General features: G+C 39.6%; 1 long non-coding RNA gene across 2 annotated transcripts; it reads left to right on the top strand.

Annotated features, from left to right (window-relative positions):
• The first annotated feature begins 3,518 nt into the window (after positions 1–3,518).
• Positions 3,519–23,120, top strand: LOC131835303 (uncharacterized). 2 transcript variants are annotated; one of them, XR_009355120.1, is made up of 3 exons: positions 3,519–3,634; positions 9,492–9,610; positions 22,237–23,120. It is a non-coding gene; the product is annotated as an uncharacterized LOC131835303 (long non-coding RNA). The 2 variants fall into 2 exon arrangements; XR_009355121.1 differs by lacking the exon at positions 22,237–23,120 and adding an exon at positions 15,270–15,406.
• Positions 23,121–24,146: the final 1,026 nt, after the last annotated feature.

The following is a 24,146-nucleotide window of genomic DNA, read 5'->3' as shown; positions in this document are numbered from 1 at the left end:
AGCGGAAACCATTTGAAATAAATACATATAGATGTTCAACTTGCAGGGTGGGGGAGAAAGAAAATATGGCAGAATCGGTGAGTCTAGCAGAAAGCTATGGGTGCTTTATTTTAAAAAGAAAATAAATCTAAGTTTTAAGATAAAGCAGCAGCAAGGAAAGTACATTTCTTTGAAAAACAAAACCAACAACAACAACAACAAAACACACAGAATACATGATTACTATTATCCAAAGGAGGAAGAAAAGCAGGCTCTGGAATCAGACCCGAGCCACAACCTTGGAGGATCACCTTTTTATTAACTAGGCAACATCGGACAAATTCGAAAACCCAATCCTTGGTTTCCTTATCTGCAGAAAGAGCTTCATGATAGTAACAAGAATCCCTAGTTGCTATTCGACTGTCCCCATTGTCATAATGGAGTAGGATGGTGAAGGTGAAGCTCTTAGCCCCAAGGGCCTGGCACAGGCCAAGAGCCCACGCAGCATCCTCTCTTACCGTTGTGACCCCAGAGCGCAGGGGAGTAAAGGCAGGAAAATGCCCTCTCTTCCATCTGTGATCTGCCAGTTCCTTTTTCTTATACTCTCATGTAGGAAACTGGGACATCAGTAAAAAACTGGGCCACTCTTTCGTAGGGTCCTGAAGTCCAAACAAAAATCCCTTTTCTGTGGAGTAGGTAGCGTGAGGGTAGCATTCACCCTCACTGTCATCTCTAGAGCCAGCAATAAACAAATCATAAAAAATGTGCTTGGAAATTTCAGCTCCACAGTAATAGCTGAAACAAAGGCAGAAAATTGCAGCTCTCTGTGTAATAACTAAGCCTCTCGTTACGTGCTGCTGTATTAAATATAAAACATTTTCATTTCCTTTGTATAGGAAATTCAATAGGACCTGAAAAGGGGGTCAACCAAGTACTGTGACTCCCACAATAAAATGTGAGTGGTGCTAATATTCCTTTTCCAACTCTCGAGTGACGGCAAATAACCAAACAGATAAAATGTAGCTTTCATAAAACTCGAGGTTTGGTGGAGAATTAGCATGAGACTTGTACTCGCTACTTGCTAACGGAAGGTTGGCCAAGAGCTCAGATTTATGCCATGAAATTTAAATGGTTCTCTCCTGAGGTTTTCTTGACAATATCATTGTATGCGGCTGAGTTAGTTTATTGGCACTTTCGTATGGGGATTGTTTTTGGAGGAGTGGGGAGTGGGAGGGTAGGGGTGACAATAACCTATTTCTTTAAGAAACCCAGCACTTATGGGGCTCTAGGGAATTTTAAAGCAGGGAATTTGGAAGAGTAACACATGCAAGAGTCTCCAAATGCTGAGGCAGAATCAACAACATTTACAAAATTACATTGGGGGAAAAAATAACATGGTAAGATCACAGTTCTTTTGTTGGGGTGTTTATAACATAACACATGGCTTCATCTCACCAGGCTTCTGAAATTAGAAGGATATTGCTACAAGATTTGTATGGATCGGGCTTTGAATTTGCATGCAAGTTTGCAGGGAATCTTGTACAAAGATGAAACCTCAAATTAAATTCAGACCCAGGTATTTTAGTGGCCAGGAAAGGTTATTCACAGAGCGCCCAAGACAACAACGTTGCTAACTAACTTAGAAACAGGAGGTCACAGATTAAAGTTAAGGAGGGAGGTTAGGCCTATAAGCAATTCAAGCAGAATTTAATTACAAAAAGGGTAGCTGAATAATGGCACACATAGCTAAAGGCAGCAATAGATGCAGGAATTGTAAATCAGTTCAAGGAAGCTGAGAGAGAAGGAAACAAAAAAAAAAAAGAAGAAGAGGAGGAAAACAGGAAAACACATCAACTCTCTTAAAAATATCCTAGGGTTAACTGAGCAAGCCACAGTGGGTCAGAGTCAAGGCTTGATCCTTTCCACGTCCCTGTGCTTTGAAAAAGACACCTCAACAGCAGTTCATTGATTTCCACAAAGGCCGCAGACCTGTGTCATCCACCCAATTGAATTCCTTTGTGCCGTACATGTGCTTGCCCTATATTGTCTGTCCTCTTACAATTTTATCTCCCCGTGTATACATTTCTCCCACCACGGGTAGGACACAATTATTCCATTCTTGCCAACATGAGCTATATAATCAGCTTGGGAACTGACATTTCATTCATGCCCTTGCAATACACAAGAGGAATTAAAGGTCCGTGTCCTCTGTGTCTTTACTGTTTTATCCCTGCCATGCATTTCGAGGATAGTGGCTAAATATCATGGCAAAAAAGAATCCGTCTCAAGCTGCAACTTTAAAAAAAAAAAAAAAATCACCCCTAATAATAATTATGCTTTTATTTTATTTTATTTTATTTTTAAGTGACTGTGTTTCTGGACAAGGAAATAAAAAGAAGGCCAACGTTCAAATGCCAAAACAGCAGAGGATGTGTGCGAAATGGAGCTTACAATGGGACTGCCAGAAAGCCTGAGCTAACATTAGAAGCATGTGAAAGTTGGCAACCCAGGCTCACGTGGAGCGAAAGAAACAGTGTTTTTGTACATTCCAGTTCCTGTTGGTTCTGATCCCTTGAATGTTGCTTGGGGTATTACGCTCCCAATTCCAAACAAATTTCAGCTAAACCTCAAAATATTTTCAACGATGAGAAACCAAACATAATTCCTCCTAAGCATAATAAATCAGCTAAAATTTCAGTAAAGCTCTAAGAATCTACTTAGAACCCTGAGGTGTTAAAGTTCCCAGGAAAGAACTAACCATTCTCATGTCTAATTTGTAATGTTTTGGTTTCAGCTTTCGGTAGCTTTTCTATTTCTAAGCAATTTCACTCCGACTCCCCTGCCCCTCTCGATCCAGCGTCCACCAATGCTTTTGGATCAGGCTACTTATTTTTTAAGAAATAACCCAATTGACATTTATTGGGCAGGTGGTAGCCAGGCGTCTTCTCTGGAGGGAGAGAAAATTATTTTAGGTGTTTTCCCCCACTCTCCCGCCTTTTGGACTAAGTGAATTTCAGCACCTGATCCAAAGCACAAAGGTCATCCATTAGCAGAGAGCAGAAACTAATTTGGCTTTCCCTGGCACCTCTCATACTCGGTGATTGTCTAATAGTTTGCATGGTGATAAGGTGGAGCCTTGGAGAAGAATGGTTTGTATGCAGGTTGCATATTAGAATGTCACTATGTTCTCCGGATCAACTTACAACATGGCTTTGGACGTAAGGATCTATTGTGAGAGGGTGGCTGTTAGTTTATTCACTGGTGTGCTTTACACTGACTGCTTTTGTTTTGTTGCTTTTTGGTTTTTTGTTTGTTTGTTTTTTACTGGATCTCCTCAATAATTCAACAATTTTGCTCTTCTTTAATAATCTTAAAACCGCCACTACACAAGTAGATTTATGGTGGATTTCCCCCCTTTTGTCCTACTGTCTGCTCTCCTCTGTCATTAGTTCAACAACTTATCACTTGGCAACGGTAGGCTCAAAAAAGACATGTGACAGTTTTAAACCAATATTTGATTGGCATCATGGTTACGGTGACATCCTCGATATAGATGGGATATGCGGGGGTGGATTCACCCTCTGCCTTCCAGGGGCTTCTTTTAGAGAAGACGAGAGAACAGATTGATTAAGAAAACCCAGAAGAGTAAATAAAGGTGAGGATTCTGCTGATGCAGCCCCTCTATGAAGAATTGCATTACTTATTTTTAGATTTATGCTTAGAAGACAAAGCAATCTATGTGAGCTGCTGCCTGCCTGTATCTTTCCTCCAAGCTCTTTTAAAAAAAATTGTGTGTGTGTGTGTGTGTGTGTGTGTGTGTGTATAGCAATAACTTTGACATTATTCCAGAGAAAAACTTTCTTATTCTTTCCTATGGATTTATAACTTCTTACTTTTCTTACCCTTGTCAAAACTTTTCACTTACGACCCAAGAGCTAGGGAACCAAAATCAGTCCTGTCCTGTTCTGAGTGTCATTGTGTGGTGATCCTAAGTGGCCCCTAAACACCTTTGTCGATTTTTATTGATGGGATCCACAGGCACTCTGAGTGATCCCACTCCGGAGGGGCATAAACCAATGGCAAGGTGAACGGGGAAAGGAGGTGGTCCCGCTGTAGGCCAGAGTCCCCCTGCTCAGGGGTCATTGACAAAACGTCAAACATTTCAAATTTCTGACTAGCTCTCTGACTAATGCCATGCTAAGCAGAAACATAACTATTTCCTCCAAGGAACCCGCAGACACACAGACACACAAACACACAGAAATAAACACAGTTTCTGTGGGGTTTTTGTTTTCCTCTTCCAGTAGCTTACTCACTTGCTTTCTGTCTTACATGTGCACGTACGCACACATGCACACATGCACGTGTGCGCGCGCACACACACACACACAAATAGTCTACAGGGAAATTAAGCGGTGCCAACGAAACAGTGTACTGAGAAAGTTCTTGGATAAATTAACAACGCAATTACATTACATGACATGCCACAAGATGGATGAGGAAAACTTGGCTGGTATTATGTTCTGTTTTCAAATTGCAATTTATTTGAGGGTTTTAATGGATGCCTTATTAAAACATCTCGGCCCTGGTCAGGTTTCAGCATATGTCACAGTGGCCTGTGATTGATGACACCCTCTGCTGCTTCTCTTGCACATTTGCAGGGAATTTAAGCAAAGAGGGAATGAGCTGAGGCCCAGCTTTGTATTGATCGTGTGGAGGTGCGCTGCCTGGGAGCACACTCTAATAACATTCTCTGAGCTGAACTGCTTCACATGAAGGCATTTATTACAAGAACTAAAATGTTATATTGCTCAGAATAAAAGAATATTGTACAAACAAAAGAGTTAGCAGTGAGTGGGGGAAGCGGGGAGGCTATGGCAGGCTATGGAACCATGCCTTGTTAGTTTTCAGAAGCCACATTTATAAGTGTTGGTGGAAACAAACAGAAGAAAGTGAAGGTTAAAAAAAAAAAAAGGTAAAAGAAAGGAAGAAAAATGCTGTGGGCTTGATTTTTGCTTATTACAGCCAGTTAAGCGTGTAGAATTGCAGAGTTCCATGAGAAAGAGGATGCTAGGTAAGGACTGGGAGGTGAGCAGTCCTATTCAAGTCCTTTGGAAAATAACCAAATATCAAAATAGGTCGTAAGACATTACTTTAAGGCCATCTGAAATCTTTCTCCCTTTATATATGCTGTCATTAATTTTTAGGAGAAGCCCCCACCAAAACAGCGAGAGGTAGTCATACCTGAAATGCAATTTTACTCCCATCCACATTGTAGAAATTTGATTTTCATGTTTTAATTATAAAAAGAGCTCCATTTGCGATTTTAATATTTGAAGTTTTAGAAACCCTTACGTGAATTATCAAGAAATTTATTAATCTTTAATCAAAAAAACATATTCAATTAGATATATTATATACACAGATCCATCTAGTCACAGAAAAAAGACTAGAAGGATATAAAAGCAGTTATTATTAGAGAAATGATAGTAATTTTCTTCTTTGTGCTTTTCTGTAATATCTTAATTGTCCACAATAAGCACATATTACCTTTAAAATCAAAGAATAAAAAATCATTTTAGAGATATTTGTACTGTCTTGATTTATAAGAATAGTTAGAGAAATCGGTATCCTTTGAGAGTCTACAATAAATATAATCTCAAGGAAAAAGATTCATTTTGCATTAACATGTCTCTATTTCTTAGTAAGCAGACTATGCATTGAAAATGTAAATGAAAAAAATAGTAATAACAGGCAGAATGAAAATATCCCTATGCAACACAAAAAACAAAAAAACAGTAAGAAGGAAACAAGAAACTATGTTGCATTTCCAAACTCTGATAGCATTAGGGTTTGCCAATCTCAGTCCAAAGGATTTTTTTTTTTTTTTTTTTGCTTGACCTGCTGATTGCTATTATTTGAACTGCCACATTTATTATTTTGTTAGCCTTTGAGGGCCTATAAAAATCTCACCTAATTATATTGGAATCACCTAGTATCACAGCCGAAGCCAAAGAAGGTGAGAAAATGCCCAACAGCTTTTCCTTGAAATGGAAGGAAAAAAATAGTTAAAGAACGAACAAACAGCAGAAACCAAGAACACTCAGGAAAGCCAGCTTTATGAGTCTCCCAAGAAATGGATACAGAAAACATTTTTTAAATGTTGACAGAAACTGTTAAGTTGTAAAAATGGATTTTTCAGCATTGTCAGTTAAATGCACCTTCTAATGTGCGAAATACCGAATTTACAATCTTTGACTAGATTGTGATAGCTTTGGTGGAGTGGTGCTGGGGAAAAAAGGGAAATGTTACTTAACCTCCCAGGCCTCTTTTTCTCTTGGATCGTAGATTTCATATCCCTTCTCTAGGTCTTCTTATGGCCCCTCATCTTCTGTGCCTGAATGTCTATCTGTTTATCAAAACGGAATAACTTTCTTTCCTTTTTACTGTGGAAGTGGTTACATAATGTCAGAAACTCTAGGCTCCTTTGTTCGAAAATGAGGGCCAATTCTCCAATCCTGGAGAACGACTTCATTTAATTTCAAGTCAATTAATATTCACTGAGCATTATCTATAAAGCAGTGAGCTGGGCTAGATGATGATAGCAGCTTTTAGAGTCTGTCTCTTCTCACTACAAATGCATCCCTCCACACAGGCCACGATTTAGTCCCCCATTTACCCCAGCTGAGAACTGAAGAAGTAAAGCAATAAAATGAGAAGAAGGTATGGCTTTTATCAAAGCAGTGAAAACAAACATTTATCAATAATTATGTAGTTCAGCTTGTGCGAACAGCCATGGATGAAAAAAACCCACTAATGTGCTCTATTTTTCAGGATAATTCACGGATTGTATAGGGCCTTTATATTAAGTTTCCAGTAGCATAACACAGATGAGCTCAGGGCAGACACAGAAGAACAGCACACAGGAATTGTTAAAGCAACACTGGGAGGCACTTGGGACCATGCACTTTGCAGGAGCAGAACCCACCATAATGTGGAATACAAAAGGCAAAACCATGCAACCGAGGGGGGAAACAGGCAAGAAAGTAGAAGAGAATACAGAAATAAAAAGAAAGCGTGAACACCCTAAACTAATACAATGTAACATGTCAATTTGATCTATGCAGTGGAGAGGGAAGGGTAGAGAATACTTCTGGGGCTGAAGTCTTGAAATTTTGTATCTGTTCTTTGACTAATTTCCACAGGAAGTCAACAAAATGCGCACAATCAGTAAATGGAAACTCAGATTCCTACCCAGAGGTGGCAAAGTTAGTATCACTGACTTACCACAGGTTCTATCAATTGCTCCCTGGTAAGGAATATTTGATAACCAAATTAATTAATATATACTCCATTCATAATTTAACTCCTAGGTGAATCTGTATAAGTACGTTCATGTGGTTTTCTGCTATTCTTAAGTTCTTTGTGCTTCAAAATCCCAATTTAAGAGGGGCGCCTGGGTGGCTCAGTGTGTTAAGACTACCTTCGGCTCGGGTCATGATCCCAGGGGCCTGGGATCGAGTCCCGTATAGGGCTCTCTGCTCAGCAGGGACCCTGCTTCTCCTCAACTCTCTCTCTGTCTGTCTCTCTGCCTATTTGTGATCTCTCTCTCTGTCAAATAAATAAATAAAATCTAAAAAAAAAAAAAAAATCCCAATTTAAGAATCTATGTTATTTAAGACTCTTGGTTGCATCGGTGACCAATTTTGGCTGAATTAGCAAGAGGCAATTTCTTGGAAAACCGTCAAGAAGCTCAGAGAGTCAACAAGAATTTAAGTAGCTGGGAGTGGAAATATATCAGCTGAGGACTGACTGGTCCTGGATGGCCTCCCTCCCAAGTCTGATGATGAATTTTGCAAGAAGCTACTAGTTCAGGGTCCCTCTTCATCCATCATAGGCCACAAAAACAGCAAGCAAAAGAGGGTAGCCTAGTGCACAAGCACTTTTCCAGTCTTTGCATTAAGTTTGCTCACGCCCTGTTGACCAAAACCAACTGCACAGAAAGCCGAGTCTACCTGGAGTAGAGATACAACTGCATCAATACAAGAAGGTATAATTCATTGAGGGACATTAGTGTAACTGTTTACACACTCAACTTTTGGCTTCCATAATAGAAGGGAAGTTCCTGAACTCTTCCTCCGACAAAGCCAAGTCACAGTGAATTAATGGAATAAAAAGGAATCAGGGTGACATTAAGAAGAATAATGGATAATGGGTGGCAAAAATACACAATAAATGGTCACTATGGAACCCTAATTAGATTTTTTGAATGAAACCGAATCCACATAGACACTGTTTTATTTCTCTAAAAATTGGGAGCTGTGGACAGGTATCATCTATTGGGAATTCATGACTTCCCTAAACAACCAGTTCCCCATTACAATGCATGTGAACTTTCCAAACTAGCCAAGAAAACTATGAATTATAATCTCCTTCTATTTTTTTGAACAGTCATAATAAATATTCCTCAACTGATTTAGGTTACATCTGTTCACATTTCAATTCTTGTGTCTAAATGAAAAATAATAGAAGCCAAATATGAAATGTATATTTTAAAAGAATCTCACTGCTCTAGAAACTTGTTATCTTATATGTCACACACTGTTTCTTTTAGTTTGATTGGTAAATAACAGTTACTGTACATAACCATGCTACTAAGAGTACATTGAGAAATGAAAATAAGTAGATATTTTCTGGCATTTTAGTGCACAAATATAACCTCTTAACCTGCAGCATCCAAAGGTTAAGTCTCAAAACTGAGTCCATTAACCTTTCTAAATGGTTGTGATATTAAAAACTGACTCTTAATAGCTATGGGTCATCATCTAATGCAATAACCATCAGCAATAAAGAATTATGGATTAAGAACATTATCTATCTATAAAATGGTCATTTATGACACTTGTACGCAGACCATCTCTAAAATGTACTGATATCCATGGCCAAAAGTTCAGACCTAATAATATACATTATGCTTTTATTAGTATAGTTATGATATTAGTGAATTTTTAGAGAAAATCATCACATTTACAAAAGGTTCAGGGTGTTTACTTCAAACATGAAGCCAACAAAGAAAATCTTCTGAATTCTCTTTCATTGAGCTATAACTCAGCTAGGTGGGGGCTAATTGACTCAAAATGTCAAATGAAAAAGATAAAAAACGTGTTTTTAAATTGTCTAGTGTCAATACCACAGAATAAATTTGGCCTTATCTACATCATTGAGAAACAGCCACTACACAAAGGCTCCTGTGTCTTATCAAATAGAAAATGGTTTCTTTGGATTGGGTTTTGGTTGTTTTTATTATAACTTAGAAAATTAAATGTATACTTACAGAGTAGTTACTATGTACCATCAGCAAGGATATGAATTCCATAGATATGAATAAAAGAAACTTTGATTTTCTAATAGAGACTTAGTCCCAATCAATATTCCTAAGGACTTTAATTTTCCTTTTTTTCTTTAGAAAGAAAACGTTTTTTTCCATTTTGTTTTATTTTATTTCTTTTCAGTGTTCCAGAATTCATTGTTTATGCACCACACCCAGTGCTCCATGCGATATGTGCCCTCCACAAAGGAACTGCCACAAAATGCAATCTTCTGAAGAAATGGAACCATAAAAATAACCAAAGTTAGTTATAGGTTCTAAATATATTTACTGTATTAACTTGTGTTTTGCCTTTGGCCCTGCAAAAGGGGGGGGGGGAAGTACTCAGGGATGAAATCACATTAAAACTTGTTCTAAGGAAATGGGAAAAGATAGATTGGGGGGGGGAGAAATCTGGGGTGCTTTGCCACTTCTAATTTTTTTAAAAAAATTATTTTATTGAAACATTTGTATTGTCCTGTGTTTCTGAAATTTGTTTATTTACATTTTCTCTTCTATGTTTATTCAATGTAGGACATAACTACCTGACTTTTTGGGTACAGGATGGCCCACATAACTCCAAGTAACAGTGGAAAAAAAATGCCAGTGTTCAGAAACATGAAATACAGATTAATTAATAGAAAAATCTAGCATAAATAGTAGCTCCCGAAAATTTGTTTAAAAATACATCTACAAGCAACTTGTAAATACACATTCTCCATCTCAAGGAGTTGTTTAGGCCATCTTTAAAGATTTTATTTATGTATCTATTTGAGAGAGAAAGAGAGAGGGAGGGAGGGAGCACATGTGCGCTGCCCAGGGTGGGGGGCAGTGGAGGGGGAGGGAGAGGGAGGTGGAGGCAGGGAGGGAAGGGGCAAAGGGAGAGGAAGAGAATCCCAGTCAGGCTTCATGCTCAGCACAGAGCCCAATGGGGGGCTAGATTTCAGGATCCTGATACCATGACCTGAGCTGAAATCAAGTCTGATTTTCAACCAACTGTGCCACCCAGTTGCTCCTAGACTAACTTTAATAACTTAAAAGTTGTTTGCTTTTCTCCCCCTGCTTCTGGGAATCCAAACTCTGATGCATTTAGAACTTTAGCCCGCAGCAGAGGCAATCACTCCAGTCTTTGTTACTGAAAATTCTAATCTCTGTGATCTAACTTGATGGCCTGGGCTACACTCCTTCTTCCCAGAGCCCCTCAAGTTACCTCTCAACAACTCTCTGGGATTCCCTGGGCTAGGAGGAGTAACCTCTGATCCACTACTAATACATAATGTGAAAGCCTCAAAAAATTTGTCAAATAGAGTTGCTAAGAAGAATTTATTTTGTATGCCCCTGCCCCATATTCACTCTCAACTTAACGCTGCCCAGTCTCAGGTCAGACTATTTCAAACCAATGCCAAAGAACTTGAGAAATTCTACAGGGTCAAACTCGTCAGTCCTATTAGTAAGTCACATGCCATACTAAATTATTAGGCTAAGAGGAAAATAATTTCCAAGACCCAGTGACTCTTTAATAGCCATAGAAGCACAGCTTTTGGGTCTTATTTCCTCTTACAGAAGCCTAAAGTTTATTTGACATGCTGAATTCTTAGCTCCTTGGAAGAAGAATTCATACCTTATTAACCTTTGCATCCAGCATGTCTAAAATGTCAATCAGAATTCTATCCATGATATTGATAAATTGATAATAACAAGTACTGAGGATCCTACAAGTTAGATGTTCGGGGCATTTTGACAGATTATCACAGCATAAGCTCTTGAAGTGTTTCCAATCATGTTCTCAATTGGGCCACCAAGTACAAACAGAGTTGAGAACAGTTTGCTTGCTTTTGGTAAATTTCCTCAGGAGGCGTCCTGTAATGTGGCTAGTTTGCCAGATTGCTTTCACCACAGAATGTTAAAACAACATAATCATCAACTAAACTATGTTAACCAGACTCCCCAAAGGCATATACTCCATGAAATAAGTAGAAGCAATGCAATTTCACAATAAGTATAACATCGTTTAAAATTCTGTTGCCAACAATCCTCAAAGGTGTTATCCCTCCATGTGCTAGCTCTTCATCCAAATATCCAGAATTCTTTTTCAGTCGTTACTCTTTGTTCATCATAACCCACTGGAATTTCAGGAAGTATTTTTCTTCTTTTTTCTACTTCTGCTCATCTTCTTCATCTCCTCCACGCCTCCTCTTATTCTTCTCCCACTCCCCCTCCACACTCGCCTTTTGATTTCTGAACACTGCACATGGTAACACAGTCGAGTTCCCATTTCTCCATATTTCATTTCCTTAAGCGCTGAGCATCCAATGGGTTTTATTCTAACCACCATCACCTGGATCATTAGCCAGGTACTGATATAGAGGGAAAGGTTTTACAGGAGGTGTCCCCCTGAAGTGTAAAGTCAATCACTTTTTGAGTAATTGTTTAGGAGAGTATTCAAAATAGTCACTTTAGGAGGCTTTCCTTATTCCAACAATACAGATACTATTAAAACCCCGGAACTTCTCCTGTGAAGTTGTCTTCTGGGTCTATGGCACATTTTATTGGAGAGCCACTTGGATATATAAATTTGAGTACTTTTTATTTTAAAATGGTTCAGAGAATGGATAGGGCAAACAATAGCTTTATTAGATCTCACTGTAAGTCAGAAGCTTTTGTATATATAAATATATATTTTTTAAGATTTTATTTATTTATTTGACAGAGAGAGATCACAAGCAGGCAGAGAGGCAGGCAGAGAGAGAGGAGGAAGCAGGCCCCCTGCCGAGCAGAGAGCCCGATGCAGGGCTCGATCCCAGGACCCTGGGATCATGACCTGAGCCGAAGGCAGCGGCTCAACCCACTGAGCCACCCAGGCACCCCTATATATAAATATTCTTAAAGCTAATCCTTCTTTCAACTAGGAGTACGGCTGTGCTTAGATGATCTTGCCCAATTTGCCTTCTTGTGGTAGAAGGTAGGCTTTCCACCTGCCTTAAGGAACTGCAGGGCTGATGACAATCTGATTTACCTAAAAAGGGAGCTATCTCTGCTGTCCTTTTATGGCTAGATATATTAAAAAAGGGCAGGAAATAAAGATCAGGGGTCTTTTCCATGGGGAAGTCACTCCCTATGAGCACTCAGTTATGGGAATTGCAACAGACAACATAGGACAATAACAGAGGACATGAACCCCTCCCATCTACTAGTTCTAGCTGCATGTCCTGAAAAAAATTATATATTACTGCATTACAGTTCACAGATCTTGACAGAGCCTGTCTGTCTTGTCCAAGACTAAGGCCCCAAAGTTCATCTTGAGTTTTATTCACCTTCCTGTGTGAGGAAACTATTGTTTTCTCACACTCCCTATTCCTCACTCTGGCACTAAACACAGTACCTAGCACATGGAGGAATTTGATAAATATTTGATGCAATGATGAAGGAAGGAATAGATAGAGACTCAACCTTAGCTTAATGCCCACTTGTCCTCTCTCCACAGATGCACTACAAGGGGGACAGGAGTTAGGACACACTTTAGGATATCAGGCTGTCAAATCAAATACCCAGAACCCATTGATACTTCTGTCTTTTCTTCTCTCTAACCTGTTTTTCAATCATGAGGATTTGGGGAACTATTATTTGGATTCCGATATAAAGTAACTCACTTTCCTGCAGAAAACAATTTCTCCGTGTTCTTTCTCATCTTCTTTTAAAAAATTACCGACATAGTACATTACCGACATTTTAGTATATATATTTACAAATAAAAGACAAATAAAAGACGTAGGATGTCCAATCTATTTCTAGGAGTTAAAAAAAAAAATAGCTATCACTCTCAGAACCCACAATAGAACTTCTGAAAGAAGCTCTCTGGCTAAATATTTTGTGTGTTAAATTTTCTTTTCATAAAGCTTCCTTGGATGTTCATGTTGTCAGCATCTCAGAAGGCCCTTATTAAAGAGCTAGCATTTGACAGCCAAACCAACTGTGCCAGTTACCAATTTATTGCCTCTCAGCCCTGAGCCACCCTTCATTGCCTGCTTGTGATACTGGAACATTTCTCCCTTGCCAGCTGGCACAAAGTTCATCTTTGTTAGTAGAGGGTGCTGGAGGGACACTAGAAGTGAAAGGAGCTTCTCCTGACTCCTGCGTGCTTCATTTCTTCCCTCTTTGCAGTACTGGGGGTGTCTGGGACACCCGGTGGAGCTGATTTCCCCTACAGATACTCTGATGGCAGAAATCTGATTTGTTCTGGGGCCCCTCAGACAAGAGGACTCTAGGAAATCCTTATAACTGTATCTAAGTCAATCCGAGGGAAGCATTCCATTCTCTTTACCAACAACTGGTCTTGGGGGGAGTAGATAGGCAACCACATTATAAATAGCAATATATGGTATAGCAGGAGAAATATTCTAGCGGCACTTCCAGGAAAGATTTCTTTAACAAAAACACACAAGACACAGGCAGTTGCATTTTCTGCCTCTGGTGTTGGTGTATAAAGATGTGATGCTTGGAGAGGAGCAGCCACCTTGAGACCCAGAGGAGTAATAATTTTCATGTTGAAGACAGCAGAATAAGAACAGAATCTGGATCTAGTGATGTGGTTGGGCTGCTGGGTTCCCCAACCCAGAGATCTCCCACCTTCAGACGTAACCACACACATGACAATTCTTAAAACCCCATAATGCCTTGGATATTTGTTTTCTGATGAATTAACAACACAAAACACCCTAACATTCCTCAAAATGAATTTTACAAAACTCCCGGTCTGCACCCACAAACCCAGCAATCCATTTTCATGTACTAGAGAAAGCTAATCCTTATCTGAGGCCCTTCTACTTCTAGGGTTTCTTGTCAAGGGGCCTGAGGAATCCCCTGAAAATCTCTACTCATGGACAACAGAAATGGGATCTAGCAATTTTAAGACATGGAAAGGAATTCCTCTACTGACTTGAGTTACCTCTCTGCTTTCCATTTTGGTCACTTTATGAAAACACTGAAAACTTTTTTTTTTTTTTTTTTTCTGTAGCTCATAAGAAGGCAAGATAGCCAAGTAGTTTAAAGAATGGGAACTAGAGTCAAAAGGTCGTTGTTTAAATCTTATCTGCTCTACTCTGAGCAAAATATGGGACACATAACTAATAGAGCTGTTTTCCACCTGTAAATAGGTCTACTAGAACCCGCTCTGTAAGGTTGTACGTGGAACTTCATTAACCCTGAATGCAGTTAACTTATTTTATATTCGTTAAAACCTCAATTTTGCCTCAACAAACAGACTACCAATAGACAGATTTTGGGAATGTTCAGAAGAATCCAGATAGAGATTTAGAAGTTTGGAAAGAATAATTCTGCATAGAAATATACCTACTTTTTTGGGAGGGCACCTGGGTGGCTCAGTGGGTTAAAGCTTCTGCCTTCAGCTGGGGTCATGATTCCAGGGACCTGGGATCGAGCCCCGCATTGGGCTCTCTGCTCAGCAGGGAACCTGCTTCCTCCTCTCTCTGCCTGCTTCTCTGCCTACTTGTGATCTCTGTCTATCAAATAAATAAAATCTTTAATATATATATATATATATATATATATATATATATATATATACACTTTTTGGGGATCTCATTAAGAATTCTGAGCAAAATTCACATCTTTGGAAAAAGACAGGAGAAATAAGCCCTCCATCCAAAAGGAAATGCTGCTGGAGGACTTCTTCACCTTCATGGTGGAAAGGACACTACTGATGAGCCCCATCAAGCAGAAGTGAAGGGGCAAGTTGAAGATCACCCAGAAGCTCCCTTAAAGTGTATAGGTTTAAGTTCATGTCTGCAAGGAATGGAACAAGAATGTTTTCATATACTTTGAGGAGGAAAAAGAAATACTGAAAGGGATGCCTCTTTATTTTGTCTCCCCCACCATCTTTTTTTTTTTTTTTTTTTTTTTTAAGGTCAAATAGTTGCAACACTGAAAATCTCACCACAAAGTCATCAGAAGAAATGCAAAAGACCACCTCTTCTTTCAAAATAAGCTTAAGCACCTTGTATAGTAGTAGAGCTTACAAAAAATTAAGTAAATAAATAATGGATGAACACTAACACCGCTGGGCATTCAATGCTGTCATTTAAGTCTTGGAACATTTGCAAGTGTTTATTTGCAAACATGTGCTTCTGGGCGTTCACATATCCGTATTCCAAATCTGCGTAATTTAAATTCTAAACATTATATAGATAATGCAAAGTTTACACAGGGGATTCCAAAAATCCATCTTTATGGCCCCAACACTACATAAAGCAGTAGTTTCTGCTAATAATGTAAAAACCTTGAATTTTTAAATTGTTTCCTTTAAGAATAATTGCCAGTTTCAGCACCGTGAATAGTTTGACAAGGCAATAAAGCTTGACCAGTTACACTGTGCTTGACCAGTTACACTGTGACATTTGGTGACCATTAGGCTCACTTAATCTGATAGATTCCCTGTCCTCAGTCCACTCCCACTCCAGACCCACCCACGGCAGAACAAACAAAAAACCTTTTGGAGCATTAGGACTAGTTTTGAAAAAAAAAGTTCCATTGTTTTCTGAGTCCTTAACTCATCTATAAGTATTCTGAATTTCTGGAAGAGGCAATGGAAGGAATCATGAAAATTAATTCCAGGAGTATAAGACCATGATGAGTGGAGAGAAAGACACACACACACACACACACACACACACACACACAGCTAATAGTACCTTTTTAATTCCCGTAGAGCAAACCCTTAAGATTTATGCTATGCTAATTATTATTCGTTACATAGGATCATTTGTACTTTATTAAATCCCCTCTTCCACTGGGGAGGAGACAGTTACATGTTTTTATATCTGCCTGTACTACAAGCTAGCCTTTGAGCAGTGCTATGTTAAATAGAAGTACAAACCAGAGTCCATGTGTTTTCTGACCTTATGGCAATTTGATATCTAACTAAATGTGGGCATGTGTTAAATCCTATTCTGGTCCAAATTAAGAAATTTGAATTAAGAACCTGTTTCAGGAAGTTTAAAAAAATACACACACACACACACACACACACACACACACACACTGTCTACATGTGAACCAAACAAACCTCAGACCAAACACTGAGGTCTTACACAGGGTAAAATTGCTAAAATATAGTGCAGAAGCACTAGAAACCCCCAGTATTTGCCAAACAGGTTTTACATGAGCATCTCCCCTATAGCTCAGGCAATCCTGCTACTTTGTACCTTCCGACTCACACCTCCATAGGGGTTGATTTGGATGGATGTAGACTTTCTCAGATTTTTATGTGTCCCTTTATTTTTCTGATCATCTCTAAACCGTGCCCTTAAAAATAATAGCCTTTGAGAATCTCTAGAAAACTAGAATTTATCTTTCTCACCTCAGTTCATTTTCCTCCCAAAACATACCTATCTTGTGGGATTTCTTGGTTTTGTTTTACAGAACATAAAATGTAATCGGCCATTTTCAAATACACAATCAACCCAGTTTACCCTAAAAGAGTTATTAGTACAAAAGGAAGCTTATCCATAGCATGTAGATGGCTAATGAAGGAATGTACCTACAAGATATTTTGCCTGCTCAAGAATGCCAAGACCTCCAATATTTTTTTTTTTCTAAATTCTCTGTTAAACTAATTCTGTGTGATAGGCAGATATGTCCTCCACATGCTGGTGAATTAAAATTCAGCTTTCAGTGAATAAGATTAATTGCCTCTTCAGACAAAGCTGGATTTGCGCTCCTATTAGAGAAAGGGGAGGGGGAAAGCGAGGGGCAGAGTGCCAACTAGACTGCAGGATTCAGTTACACGTGAAATGATTTGTAATTCTGAGTAATCACTTAGGACAAGCCCTTGCACCATTTTATCTATACATGACTCTAGGCCAAAGTCAATACTCATAGTAAAATAATGAGATGAAGCTAACTGAGCCCTTTTATTAATGCTCCAAGGAGCAAATCTGATGCTTGAGTTTCTCCCATTGAAAGTATCCACTTCTTCCTAAAAAATGAACAAGTGGGTCAGGATACCCAGTAGCAGGCAGGGTACCTGCTTCAGCAAAATCATAAATAACCAACACTTCCTGCCTTCTTCCTTTCTGTTTGTGCACCAGGCTTTACCCAGCTGCAGGTGAAAACACATGAATTTTGCATTACCTCTAGGCTCATTAAAGAGATCTGTCTCTCTCCTAATGGCTTCCCCTCACTTAGGGGGAGACACACACACCCCCACACCCTCACCCACCCCCACCATGATGAACCTTAAGAGAAACAATAAGACTTTTACTTGCTCTTCCTCATCAGTCTTATAAAGAAAATCAACTGTTCTAGCAAATGCACAGCTTGGTGACAGAGTCAGCACGCAACTGTGAGGAAAATGAGATGGATAACCAGCTGTCCCAGTTTCCTGGAGATGAGGTTTGGGGAGGGAGAGGGTGCTGAGAAGGGAGGGGAAGGAATGGTATAGGGAAGTCCTCGAATTAGCCCTTAATGTCGTTTTTTGCCATGTTACCCCTGATCTGGTGACCAATCTGGCAAATCCATTAATAGCATTACAGGACACCCTCAGTAATTTGTGGGCAAAGTAGGACTCTTCCCCATGCCGGTTGAAGGCCTAAAGATCTACTAGAAAAGCTTCAAAAACAAAATATATTAGCCTTAATATCATTTTCTAGAACTTGGAGAAACAAACTAATTTATGTGAAGCAAATTGTCTTTTATCAGAGAAACTCCACAGAACATTTCCACTTGTCACCAAAAAAAAAAAAAAAAAAAAAAAAGTCCAAACTTTTACTCATTAATGCGAAATCTCCATATACATGTACTCCAGTATAACACAGGTATAACAGAAGGACAAACACACCTACATTCAAATTCCAGATTTGTCTCTTTGCTAGGTGACTCTTCCACGTCTCTGGGCATCTCTGACCACAATCTTCTCATCTGTAAAGAGAGGATGACACATTCACAGGCAAATTGTGACTAGTGAAGCTTAGTTCAACATCAAGTGCATAAACATGATTACTGACATCCCTCCATCCCCTGGATTATTTGTATTCCCAGGGGTGGGAGACATCTACATAAACAGACCTTACAGAGATTTCCATAAAATTATTACTAATATTTCTCTAATTAGAGCTTTTGGTTGGTGATCAAATAGCTTTTTTGAATTCCACTTCCACCGGTGCTCTCATTTGGAGATACGCTGACAAACATGAAATTTCCCTTAAAACAGCTTAATCACAAACTAAACAATCAGTTATGGGCCAAACAGAAATTGCGAAAAGATCCAAGCACCTACGTACTGAGTACATACTAAGTGCGCATTAAATTCATTGTTCTCACCCATACCTTTTTCATGCAAGCTGAACTTGGAATGGTATTTTTTACATAGAGATTTCAAGACCCACAGTTCCTGTAACTATACAGCAGCAGGGTCCTGGGAGAAACTTTTTTTTTTTTAATTTATTCGACAGACAGAGATCACAAGTAGGCAGAGAGGCAAGCAGAGAGAGAGAGGAGGAAGCAGGCTCCCTGCTGAGCAGAGAACCGGGTGTGGGGCTCAATCCCAGCATTCTGAGATCATGACCTGAGCCGAAAGCAGAGGCTTTAACCCACTGAGCCACCCAGGCGCCCCTGGGAGAAACTTTTAGTCCCAGGAGGACTCAAGGTAGACAACACACATATTCACATGAGTTGCTGGACATATAGAGAAAAGGACCTTCAGGTAGAAGACAAAACACATATGAAGTCACCAGAACTTACAAAAGCTTGGTCCGAGAGGGAGCACACAACAAGTCCAGGGTACTGCGGAGAGTAGGTGGAAGAACGGAAAGAACCAGGAGAAAAAAAAAAGAAAGAAAAGAAAAGCTAGTGTCCCATGGTATTTATTGGCAACTCTGAAGTGTTTGCACCTGATCTGAAGGCCAGCCACTCTGAAATTTTAGCATGACAAAGAATCACATGTGGAACTTGTTAAAAATTCAGAGTCTAGGGGCACTTGAATGCCTCAGTAGGGTCAGTGACTGCCTTCTGCTCAGGTCATGATCCCTGGATCTGAGGATTGAGCCCCTCATGGGGTGGGTGTGTGTGGGGTGGGGTGGGGTGGGGTGGTCCCTGGCCAGCGGGGACCCTGCTTCTCCCTCTGCCCCTCCACCTGCTTGTGCTTTCTCTCTCTCAAATAAATAAATAAAATCTTAAAAAAAAAAAATACAGAGTCTAGGAGCACCTGGGTGGCTTAGACACTTGAGGATCCAACTCTTCATTTTGGCTCAGGTCATGATCTCATGATCTCATGATCTCAGGGTCATGGGATCGGTCCCGCCCCATCCCCCACCATGGGGCTCCATTCTTGTTGGGGAGTCTGCTTAAGATTCTCTCTCCTTCTCCCCCTGCCCCCACCCCCTGCCTGCTTCTCTAAAAGAAATAAATGAATCTTTAAAAATATAGGGTCTAGGTCCCTCCACCATCAGTTCTAATTCAGAAATCCTGGTGTGGTTCATATATATTATATATATATATATATATATATATTTTTTGCTTTCTTCTGTGTGTGTGTGTGTGTGTGTGTGTGTGTTTTGGTTTTGTTTTTTTCTGAGCATCTGCCTTCTAACAAGCTCTCCAGGTGATTCTGATGGAAGGTGATACATAAAACTCACTTTAAGAAACATGGCTGCAGGATATAGGCAGTCATTAGGGATTTATCAGAGCAGTGATATAGTCAGATATATGACATAAGAAGATAAATAGTTCCTAGAGAATAAATTGGAAGACCAAGCCTAGAAGGAGGTGCATAATCCAATTGGAAAGCTTTTTGAGTGGGGCAGGAGAGAAATAATGAGACATTGAACTGACTACCATTAGATGAGAATATAACGAAAAAGTATAAAAGTTTAATGGGACATAGTGGCTTATTGCTTGGAAAAGGAAGGAATCTAACATGACTTCCAGTTTTCTGTTTTGGATTCTGTTGACAACAATAATGTTTGTTGAAATAGCTTAAACAGGAAGATTAATAATTTGGGGAATAAAAGTTAATTTTGCATATCTGAGGTTTAGTAAAGTGGTTAAACGTATGGGCTTTTTAAAATCCAGATAAGCTGGATTTAAAACCTACCTCTGCCTCTTAATTTCTGAGTAACATGGCGAATTGTTTTACCTCTCAGTTGTAGAAGTGGGGAGAGAGTTCAGTTAATATAAGAAAATACTTTAGTACAGTGCCTGGAAGTGATTAATAAATGCCAGTAATATTAATAACTCTTGTTATTTTTAATACTATCATCATTAGATATCTGGAGATATTCCACAGACAGATGAAAATATCATCCAGATGATTCTTAAAACTTTGTCATAGATAAGATCATCCAGAAACATTGGAAGAAGCCAGGACTACTAGAATCCAGGGGAATATAAATGCTTTCATTGATAGATGAACTGAATGAAACTGAGGAGTGGTCACACAGAAAGAAAGTAAAACAGAAGATATTGTAGGTCAAGGGCATCAGGCAGAGGAAGTTATCAACAGTGTCCCATGCTTCAGGCAGTCAGGTAAAATAAAAGTAAAAAAAAAAAGTGTCCACTGTATTTGACAAATGGGAAAACAATGGTGATCTTAATTAGAATGGCTTCAATGCATAGGGAGGTGAAAAAAATAGCAAATATTTATATAGTGCTCTATAATTGAAAATATTACAAACATTGGAAATTAAAAAAAAAAAAAAAAAAAAAAAAAAGAATGGCTTCAATGACTTACGAGGTTGCAGAGTGAATGGGAGCTGGGTGACTAACCAAAATGATCCTGCGGAAGGACAAACTACGTGGTAGCAAGCAGAGTCATGAGGTGGAGAAGGGTTGGGCTTTCTTTTTTCAAATGGGATATGCATGAGCACACTTTCAGGCTTAGAGAAACGACCCAGTGCAGCGAAAGAATGCATCATTGTTGGAGGACAGACGGAGAGATAATGGGAAGGGTGAAATAGGCAGACAGACAGACAAACAAACAAACAAAAACATAGGCAGTTTCCAGCTTTGGACCAAGGAGGGAAGCTTCATCCCTCAGCTCCGAAAGGAAGGAAATAAAGAGGTGGTCAAAAATCCAGAAACTGGAGATGAGTGCATTCCTGTCAGAGAACGCGGAGTTATTTCCCCGAAAAGGGAAAGATCTCTGGTAAAAGTGAAGTGGCTACACTGGAAGGCAGGTTAGGCATGAGAGGAGCAAGGTCAGAATTTGGAGTATAAGGGACAAGGGAGTTCACCCCCGACTGTAACCTGCCTTTCCCCGCCCACCACGCTGAGGCAAGATGCTCTGTACACACTTACTTGGTTTTCTCTTCTTCCAAAGCTTGGGTGGTTCCAGAGAAGATGGATTGCGGGTTTAATTTAAATTTTACAGAGCAGACGTGGTAGAGGCACAAGGCAATAAAAAAAGGACAATGCTGGAGAAAATGGAGTTAACGTAATAGAGATTGAATAGAGAAGAAACTGAAGGCAGAGGAAAGCTGATGTCTGGAGCCAACGGTGGACTTTTGAGAGTGGAGGGCTCAGAACAGCCGAAGAAGAGCAAAGGAGTAAGAAAAGTAGAAAGACAGAATCGGGGGATTAGAGTAGAAATAGGGGCATGTAATTTCAGAAGCAAAGGAGTCTCAGACATTGATAAGATTGTGTGAATGGCCGTGGACAGGACTGACATGCAAACATTTCGTGACTGCTATGGAGAGGTCAGGCACAGTCACCCCTTGGGCTGGAGCAGAGGATTGGTGCTCCTCCACACAGGAACGGGGATCTGGACCATGGAGAATTCTGGAAAGGTCTCATGGGCGTGGAGGGACTGGCAGAGGGGTGGGAGCATGTGGGCAGAAAGTGTTTCCCGTCCAGCACCTCACCCTGTACTGGTTGAACAGCAGGTCTGCGTGAGGAACTGGTGATGGAATAGGAGGAAAGATGAAGATCATCGGAATGGAAGAGTTGTTAAAGGAAGGTGCTGATGTGTCCTCCACATGAATGTGGAAAACCTCTAGGGTGGTAAGAGGAATTTCTGTGGAAAAGCATTCGGCGGTGTTTCATTCTTCAGTGAAGCGGACAAGCGCCCTGGGGACTGGTAGAAAATGCCCATGAGGAAACACTGAACACAGTGTAATGTAATGGGTGGCAATTCCGAAAAGATAGGAATTGTCCTGTTTACGAACCTGTTTATAGGCTGTCCTCAGGAGACATTTTATTTGCCTTTTGTTAAAAACGGGCCCATTGGAGCAGGAACTTGGCTGGGGTTTGGAAGTGAACATTGGAACCCTAAAATCCCAACCTTGAATGTAGATCTCTCCCTCACACTGTCCTTTCTTTGCTTCCTCCCTATCACCCTAACTTCCTGTTTCTTTTTGTTGTTCTCTTTTATTACTTCCTTTCTTATTCCATGTGTAAATCTGACATCATTCCTAGATATTCTGAAGCCACCCAGATGCCCCTACTCCCTCATCTCTGAACCTAGACTCTGAACAAAGAAGCAAAGACACATCCATATGTCTGGGCACCAGGGCATCCAAATCTATTTGTATCATTAATTTGCTAATGTGTCTTGTAAACCCAAATTTAGCTATAAACTTTCCAAGTTTGGGTCATGGTCTCTGATAACTCAAATTGTCTCCCTCAGTTTCCCCATGTAGAAAAATAACTATCATTTACCCCATCATTCTTCTGGAACTGGGAACAGATGTAATAGTTTAAGGGACTCAGTTCAAAAGGAACTATCTTTTTAAAGTCAAAGTAAAGCTGGTGTGACGGGAAGATTGGCATCATTAAAAGCATGTTACTTGAGTATCTAAGATGTATGCGAAACATAAGTGCTTAAAATAATTTAAAATGGGTTTTTATTGTAAATGACAACAAATAAACATTTAAACCCCACTCTTGAGTGAAAAAAATTGACCTATTTGAAGGATTTTCTCCTTTAGCTCATGTCTTACTGTCTATAACATAAAGTTAAAGGAAGTATTTGTATTTCGGCTTGCATAAAATTGAAAATACATAGATTTGATGCATAGAAATGGACTTAGTAAAAAAATGAATCTTTTTATGTTGAACGAAATAAAACAATGAATACTTCTGGACACACACCTAAAAATATATTATTAGAAAAAGAGTATCTCAAACACCTATTGTCTTTTTTTTTTTTTCCCCTTTCTTCTTCCTCTTTGAGTAACTCAGGCAGGAAACCTCAACATTTTATTTGATTATTTAAGAGTTCCCTTTGGAGTGGAAGTAGATAGAGCTTGATATCACTATGTATAAATAAATAATTTGAAGGTTTCTATGTCCAGATCAAATTCTAAAATCAGATAAGGGGGTTTCATTTTATCTCTTGTTATTTTAGTGGTGGGAAGCCTAGTATTTCCCTCCCCTCCACGGCCTGTAGTCCTCCCAAGATTGCTCCCTCGGGCACCTCTGTGGCCTGAGGGATATATTTAGGGTCTCATCAGCCCTTTTAATCTGATTGCTGCTCTGCATTTTAATCTCTGCTCCCCAGCCCTCTCATAAATTGGGAAGAATGGCATCAGCGTTGTCTCCCCTCTCTCTCCACCTCCTAAACCACACTCAGGCCACAGCAGCACAGGAGGTATAAATGCCAGATTATAGATTTGCTTCATTATGAAAATGTGTTTGGTGACACTTTTCTCCTGACAGTCAACAATGTAAGAGTCAGCAAACAAGCTTATGACTGTGTGTGCCATTTCATATCATGATGGTTGTTAGTGATGGCTGTGTGCTTTATAAAAAGGTAAATGGAATTCATCAGTTCCTTTCTTAATTTTTTTTT

Source organism: Mustela lutreola, chromosome 7 (genome assembly GCF_030435805.1).
Source record: "Mustela lutreola isolate mMusLut2 chromosome 7, mMusLut2.pri, whole genome shotgun sequence".
Taxonomy (NCBI): domain Eukaryota; kingdom Metazoa; phylum Chordata; class Mammalia; order Carnivora; family Mustelidae; genus Mustela; species Mustela lutreola.
Note: the sequence above shows the minus strand (reverse complement) of the source record. Positions and strands in the feature narration are given on the sequence as shown.